This window comes from Cherax quadricarinatus, chromosome 97 (assembly GCF_038502225.1).
Source record: "Cherax quadricarinatus isolate ZL_2023a chromosome 97, ASM3850222v1, whole genome shotgun sequence".
In the NCBI taxonomy this organism is placed as follows: domain Eukaryota; kingdom Metazoa; phylum Arthropoda; class Malacostraca; order Decapoda; family Parastacidae; genus Cherax; species Cherax quadricarinatus.
In genome coordinates, this window is record NC_091388.1 from 9,179,395 (window position 1) to 9,188,261 (window position 8,867).

Genomic DNA, 8,867 nt, shown 5'->3' on the forward strand with positions numbered 1-8,867 from the left:
AACACTTTCATTCTCACTCAATCCATCGTTGTCTTGCCAGAGGTGTGCTGACACCACAGTTAAAAAAAAATACAAGACATCTCCACCCCTCCTTCAGAGCACAGGCACTGTACTTCCCACCTCTAGGATTCAGGTCTCTTCATACATGTTACTTTCACACTTATGACAGAAGTTACCTTACCCTAACTCCAGCCTTACTTCAAGCCATAAAGTTCACTTATATCTACTCACTTAACTCAGGCCCTTAACACAGTTTTTTTTTTTTTCTCTCTCAACAAGTCGGCCGTCTCCCACCGAGGCAGGGTGACCCAAAAAAGAAAGAAAAAAAAATTATTCTTATCAGTTATTCTTATTTTCATTAATGAATTATTGTAGATTAAGACAACCTTTTGAGCCGGTTAAGTTTCCAAAGGAAATAAGTCATTGAGAGATCTGTGTATAGACACACTTAGATTCAGTGTGATTCCTTTATCTGTTATTAAATAAAGTCCTTCAAACAGGATGACTTAATGCCAATGATGAGCTCTCCATCCAAGAAATGGGAGTTACCCTTTCCTTCCTTGAATTAAGTGTTGTTATTTGACATGGTGGGGTAAACCATAGAATTGATGAAGGGAAAAGAGTGGGTGGTGCATTGAGGTATCTGTGAAGACAAAGAATATTATCCATGGAGGCAAAGAAGGGAATGTATGAGAATATAGTATAGTGGTACTAACACTCTTATATCAGTGTGAAGTATGAGTTGTAAATGCTACAGCAAAGAGGAGGCTGGAGGCAGTGAAGATGTCATGTCTAAGGGCAATGTGTGGTGTATATATTATGCAGAGAATTCATAGTGTACAAATTAGGAGGAAGTGTGAAGTTACTAAAAGTATTATTCAGGGGGCTGAGGAGGGGTTATTGAGGTGGTTTGGATATTTAAAGAGGCTGGAGCAAAATAGGATGACTTTGAAGGGTGTGTAAATCTGTAGAAAAGGACGGAGGGGGATTAAAAGAAGTTTTGCATGGAAGGGACTTGGACATACAGCAGGCATGTGTGAGCATATTAGGTAGGAGTAATGGAGATGAATGGTTTTTGGAGCCTAACGAGCTGTTGGAGTGTGAGCAGGGTAATATTTTGTGAAGGGATTCAGGTTGGTAGACAGCAACCACCCAGGGAAGTACTACCGTCCTGCCAGATGACTGTGAAACAAAAACCTGTAACTGTTTTGCATGATGGTAGGATTGCTGGTTTCTTTTTCTGTCTCATAAACACGCTAAGATAACAGGGATATCTTGCTACTCCTACTTACACTTTGGTCACACTTCACAGACACGCACATGCATATATATATATACATACATCTAGGTTTTTCTCTTTTTTCTAAATAGCTCTTGTTCTTTTTTATTTCTTCTATTGTCCATGGGGAAGTGGAAAAGAATCTTTCCTCCGTAAGCCATGCGTGTCGTATGAGGCGACTAAAATGCCGGGAGCAATGGGCTAGTAACCCCTTCTCCTGTATACAATTACTAAAAAAGAGAAGAAGAAAAACTTTATAAAACTGGGTTGCTTAAATGTGCGTGGATGTAGTGCGGATGACAAGAAACAGATGATTGCTGATGTTATGAATGAAAAGAAGTTGGATGTCCTGGCCCTAAGCGAAACAAAGCTGAAGGGGGTAGGAGAGTTTCAGTGGGGGGAAATAAATGGGATTAAATCTGGAGTATCTGAGAGAGTTAGAGCAAAGGAAGGGGTAGCAGTAATGTTAAATGACCAGTTATGGAAGGAGAAAAGAGAATATGAATGTGTAAATTCAAGAATTATGTGGATTAAAGTAAAGGTTGGATGCGAGAAGTGGGTCATAATAAGCGTGTATGCACCTGGAGAAGAGAGGAATGCAGAGGAGAGAGAGAGATTTTGGGAGATGTTAAGTGAATGTATAGGAGCCTTTGAACCAAGTGAGAGAGTAATTGTGGTAGGGGACTTGAATGCTAAAGTAGGAGAAACTTTTAGAGAGGGTGTGGTAGGTAAGTTTGGGGTGCCAGGTGTAAATGATAATGGGAGCCCTTTGATTGAACTTTGTATAGAAAGGGGTTTAGTTATAGGTAATACATATTTTAAGAAAAAGAGGATAAATAAGTATACACGATATGATGTAGGGCGAAATGACAGTAGTTTGTTGGATTATGTATTGGTAGATAAAAGACTGTTGAGTAGACTTCAGGATGTACATGTTTATAGAGGGGCCACAGATATATCAGATCACTTTCTAGTTGTAGCTATACTGAGAGTAAAAGGTAGATGGGATACAAGGAGAATAGAAGCATCAGGGAAGAGAGAGGTGAAGGTTTATAAACTAAAAGAGGAGGCAGTTAGGGTAAGATATAAACAGCTATTGGAGGATAGATGGGCTAATGAGAGCATAGGCAATGGGGTCGAAGAGGTATGGGGTAGGTTTAAAAATGTAGTGTTAGAGTGTTCAGCAGAAGTTTGTGGTTACAGGAAAGTGGGTGCAGGAGGGAAGAGGAGCGATTGGTGGAATGATGATGTAAAGAGAGTAGTAAGGGAGAAAAAGTTAGCATATGAGAAGTTTTTACAAAGTAGAAGTGATGCAAGGAGGGAAGAGTATATGGAGAAAAAGAGAGAAGTTAAGAGAGTGGTGAAGCAATGTAAAAAGAGAGCAAATGAGAGAGTGGGTGAGATGTTATCAACAAATTTTGTTGAAAATAAGAAAAAGTTTTGGAGTGAGATTAACAAGTTAAGAAAGCCTAGAGAACAAATGGATTTGTCAGTTAAAAATAGGAGAGGAGAGTTATTAAATGGAGAGTTAGAGGTATTGGGAAGATGGAAGGAATATTTTGAGGAATTGTTAAATGTTGATGAAGATAGGGAAGCTGTGATTTCGTGTATAGGGCAAGGAGGAATAACATCTTGTAGGAGTGAGGAAGAGCCAGTTGTGAGTGTGGGGGAAGTTCGTGAGGCAGTAGGTAAAATGAAAGGGGGTAAGGCAGCCGGGATTGATGGGATAAAGATAGAAATGTTAAAAGCAGGTGGGGATATAGTTTTGGAGTGGTTGGTGCAATTATTTAATAAATGTATGGAAGAGGGTAAGGTACCTAGGGATTGGCAGAGAGCATGCATAGTTCCTTTGTATAAAGGCAAAGGGGATAAAAGAGAGTGCAAAAATTATAGGGGGATAAGTCTGTTGAGTGTACCTGGTAAAGTGTATGGTAGAGTTATAATTGAAAGAATTAAGAGTAAGACGGAGAATAGGATAGCAGATGAACAAGGAGGCTTTAGGAAAGGTAGGGGGTGTGTGGACCAGGTGTTTACAGTGAAACATATAAGTGAACAGTATTTAGATAAGGCTAAAGAGGTCTTTGTGGCATTTATGGATTTGGAAAAGGCGTATGACAGGGTGGATAGGGGGGCAATGTGGCAGATGTTGCAAGTGTATGGTGTAGGAGGTAGGTTACTGAAAGCAGTGAAGAGTTTTACGAGGATAGTGAGGCTCAAGTTAGAGTATGTAGGAAAGAGGGAAATTTTTTCCCAGTAAAAGTAGGCCTTAGACAAGGATGTGTGATGTCACCGTGGTTGTTTAATATATTTATAGATGGGGTTGTAAGAGAAGTAAATGCGAGGGTTTTGGCAAGAGGCGTGGAGTTAAAAGATAAAGAATCACACACAAAGTGGGAGTTGTCACAGCTGCTCTTTGCTGATGACACTGTGCTCTTGGGAGATTCTGAAGAGAAGTTGCAGAGATTGGTGGATGAATTTGGTAGGGTGTGCAAAAGAAGAAAATTAAAGGTGAATACAGGAAAGAGTAAGGTTATGAGGATAACAAAAAGATTAGGTGATGAAAGATTGAATATCAGATTGGAGGGAGAGAGTATGGAGGAGGTGAACGTATTCAGATATTTGGGAGTGGACGTGTCAGCGGATGGGTCTATGAAAGATGAGGTGAATCATAGAATTGATGAGGGAAAAAGAGTGAGTGGTGCACTTAGGAGTCTGTGGAAACAAAGAACTTTGTCCTTGGAGGCAAAGAGGGGAATGTATGAGAGTATAGTTTTACCAACGCTCTTATATGGGTGTGAAGCGTGGGTGATGAATGTTGCAGCGAGGAGAAGGCTGGAGGCAGTGGAGATGTCATGTCTGAGGGCAATGTGTGGTGTGAATATAATGCAGAGAATTCGTAGTTTGGAAGTTAGGAGGAGGTGCGGGATTACCAAAACTGTTGTCCAGAGGGCTGAGGAAGGGTTGTTGAGGTGGTTCGGACATGTAGAGAGAATGGAGCGAAACAGAATGACTTCAAGAGTGTATCAGTCTGTAGTGGAAGGAAGGCGGGGTAGGGGTCGGCCTAGGAAGGGTTGGAGGGAGGGGGTAAAGGAGGTTTTGTGTGCGAGGGGCTTGGACTTCCAGCAGGCATGCGTGAGCGTGTTTGATAGGAGTGAATGGAGACAAATGGTTTTTAATACTTGACGTGCTGTTGGAGTGTGAGCAAAGTAACATTTATGAAGGGATTCAGGGAAACCGGCAGGCCGGACTTGAGTCCTGGAGATGGGAAGTACAGTGCCTGCACTCTGAAGGAGGGGTGTTAATGTTGCAGTTTAAAAACTGTAGTGTAAAGCACCCTTCTGGCAAGACAGTGATGGAGTGAATGATGGTGAAAGTTTTTCTTTTTCGGGCCACCCTGCCTTGGTGGGAATCGGCCGGTGTGATAATAAATAAAAAAAATTCAGGGAAACCGGTTAGCCAGACTTGAGTCCTGGACGTGGGAAGTACAGTGCCTGCACTCTTGAAGAAGGGGTAGAGATATGTTGCAGTTTTTGAACTGTAGTATTGGCACGCCCCTGACAAGACAGTGATGGAGTGAGTGATAGTGAAAGTGTTTTTTCTTTTTCAGGTCACCCTGCTTTGGTGGGAAATGGCCAATGTGTTAAAAAAAAAAATAATTTACTTTAAGGAGAGTATAATGGCTCAAGTCAGATTTGCAAATTTTTCAGCTCATCAGAATACATACTACGTATGATTTTTTTTGCCAGGCTTCATACTTATTGTAGGAAGTCTAATTAAGCTGCATTAGTGAATTGCTGTAAGTGGGACCCTCTTGTACATGTATTAAATTACCTTAATTATCTTTTTTTTTATAGATACAATAAAATGATTGATCCAGTCGCTTCATAGTCCTGTCAGATATATTTATTTTTAATGAGAATTAAAACAAATACATGTTAAGTGCTAAACCCATGTGGGGCATTCATCACAAGACATGGAGGTTTGATCCTTCATCTGGTGAGCATGAGACACGTGTTTCTTATTTGCAGTCACTTATGTGTCTTAATTAGAAATGAAATTTACAGAAGATGGCTTTTGCCAAAGCTGATGTAGCAAGTAGGTTTTTCAATGTAGTTTTTGACAAAGTAATAATTGTTTTAATATTGTACATTACATCTCATTAATTTTAATTCATTAGTCTCTAGATTTTCTTTTAATAAAAGATGAAATGCTAGTATGTACAGTGCTTTATTATGTACATTTTAACAAAACATGGCTCCAACTTCATCCTGTCCCCAATTTGTATATATATTTTAGCATACAGGCTTTAAAAGGAGCTGATGTAGGTAACAGCTCTTAGCTTGAAAATAAAGTTAGGAGCCCCTAACCTAACCTTGTAAAACCCACTGTAAAAAAAAAAGATTTTACAACAGACTTTTGTATTTACAGATTATTCATTCATATTATTTTAGAAATAATATGCATTCAAATTCCTTACTTGTCTAGGTTCTGTTTCCATGATCCTCATATTCAAGGAGTTGGGGAGACACGGTGGTATGTTCGGTGAGCGATATTGTCACTTCTCCAGCTGACCGCATTGAGTGTTATGTTACACAGGAGCGTCCCCACATATACAGCGCATATTTTCAGTGTTCCACTTTTTCGTTGACTTTCAGTTGTTCCATCCATTGGTGACTATCACCATCTAGTGGAACATAGTGGCTCAGTTTGAAGCCAACAAAAATGTGGAACACTAAAAAGAAGGTATATGCGGGGACCTCGTGGACATGTTTGTTACATGTCTTGGTTTAGTTAATGAAGAATGTTAACTAAATATTTGCTCAAGGTACTGAGCCTACTAGCAGCCTCATGTGTTAAAACCTCACAGGTGGATTGTAAATTTTGTGAGAAATGGCAGCTAGTTTGATAAAGTATATTCTGTTTACTCCTTTAAAATATTTTAAAAATTATTTTAAAATTGCATTTGTCAGTTGCCATTTTCATCTTGTCATGATTTTGAAAAGTATTAATAGTGGTATACAGGGTAATTTATTTGTTTCTATTTTTATTATGCTAAATTGATGTTTGCAACATTTTCTTGTTGATGATATAAGGGGAAATAACATTTTATGGAATAAACCTGTTTAGTTTGGGAGATACGAGCAATAATACATTGCAATACAATACACTACAGTACAAGACTCATTTCTCTAGCCACTACACATTTTTTTTTTTTTTTGTTTGTTTTTTGGCTATTTATGAAGGTAGGGGGGTAGTTTGATTCCAGTAAAGGGCTCTTACTCCTAGGAATTGAAGCTGCTCTCTCCTTCCTTGAATTAAACTGAATTGCCTCTCATCTTCCAGGCAATATATGTACTTAATGGTATGCCCTAGTTTGTATGTAAAACTATAGTTATAAATTAGACACATGTGCAACTCTTGGGTATCTTTATTGAGGAAACGTTTCGCCACACAGTGGCTTCATCTGTCCATACAAAGGATAAACATGAAGAACAGTAGGAGAATGAGGTAATCAGTCCGTCAACCTTGAGACGATGTGGTCAGTCCATCAATCTTGAATAGATTGATGGATTGATGGACTGAATAGACTGAATAGACTTGAATAGATTGATGGACTGACCACATCGTCTCAAGGTTGAGGGACTGATTACCTCATTCTCCTACTGTTCTTCAAGTTTATCCTTTGTTTGGACTGATGAAGCCACTGTGTGGCAAAACGTTTCCTCAATAAAGATACCCAAGAGTTGCACATGTGTCTAATTTAACAATGTGTCGGTTCTTTGAACCATTCATCTACAACTATAGTTATACTCTATAAAATGTATTTTTTGTTAATATTTCCCATAAAAAAAATGTAAATCCAATTGCTCCTTCCAGACACCCAAAAATATAAATAAAAAATACATTTTATAGAGAATAACTATAGTTTTACATACAAAATAGGGCATACAAAAACCGAGGCTCCACTGTAATATGTTTTCTATGACTCCTCTTGATAAATAATTTTAGACATACAGCAGGCATGTGTGAACGTGTTAGATAGGAGTGAATGGAGACGAATGGTTTTTGGGACTTGACGAGCTGTTGGGGTGTGAGCAGGGTAATATCTTGTGAAGGGATTCAGGGGAAACCAGGTCACTGAACTTAAGTCCTGGAGGTGGGAAGCACAATGCCTGCACTTGGGATATTGGCTGTTTGTAGTGACGTCTAAACTGTCATATCTGGGTGCCTCTGCAAATACAGTGATTATGTATGAATGATGGTGAAAGTGCTTCTTTCTTTCTTGGGGGTCACACTGCCTTGGTGAGAGGCAGCTGATGTGTTAAAAAAAATATTCCTTAAAATATAATGCCATTTAACCAGTTACTTTGATCAATGTCAAAATATGCACTTTATATATGTATCAGATGCAAAACAATCACACGGAGCATTGAATGATAACTCTAGCTTTTTTGTGTTGCAGTCAACAAATCTGCTTGGGCTTAGTACTCATTTCTGCAACATTGCAAGCTCCTGATGATGTTTTGATTGCAAGATGAAAGGCCCTAGAACTATTATTCAACTCCCCCTGTGGTTGTGTTACACCTTGTATTGCTCGTCTGCAATTATTACGTATATGTATAGGTTACTCAGGCAATTACATTCGTAAACTGAATGATGGTGAACGTGTTTTCTTCTTTGGGTCACCTTGCCTTAGCAAAAGACAACTGTTGAGGTAAAATAAACTGATCAACAAGATTTGGTAATGATTAAAAATATATGGCTTAAAATAGAGCCAATTTAATTCAGTCTTGAAGAGTAATTTTATATTGAAGAAGATATGTTCTTTGGAACTTAGAGGAGCTGAGTTACTATTATTAAGTCACTTAATGATTACGCTGCTCCGTTCTTTTTTCCGGTATTTTGTGCTCTGACCCCAACAGGTTTAGCACTTCTCTGTGACTATAAAAATCATAAGGATTCACTGTTAGTAGCACCAGAATATGATTTTAACTCCGTACATGATAATGTCAGCATGCCTCTGGCAAGACAGTGATGGAGTGAATGATGATGAAGGTTTTTTTTTTTTGGGGAGTCACCCTGCATCAGTGGGAAATGACCAATGTGCAAAAAAAAAAAAAAAAAGGAAGATATTGCTTTAAATAAATTAGATACTTATACAGTACACTGTTATTTTTATTTTTTATTATCACACTGGCCGATTCCCACCAAGGCAGGGTGGCCCGAAAAAGAAAAACTTTCACCATCATTCACTCCATCACTGTCTTGCCAGAAGGGTGCTTTACACTACAGTTTTTAAACTGCAACATTAACACCCCTCCTTCAGAGTGCAGGCACTGTACTTCCCATCTCCAGGACTCAAGTCCGGCATGCCGGTTTCCCTGAACCCCTTCATAAATGTTACTTTGCTCACACTCCAACAGCACGTCAAGTATTAAAAACCATTTGTCTCCATTCACTCCTATCAAACACGCTCACGCATGCCTGCTGGAAGTCCAAGCCCCTCGCACACAAAACCTCCTTTACCCCCTCCCTCCAACCTTTCCTAGGCCGACCCCTACCCCGCCTTCCTTCCACTACAGACTGA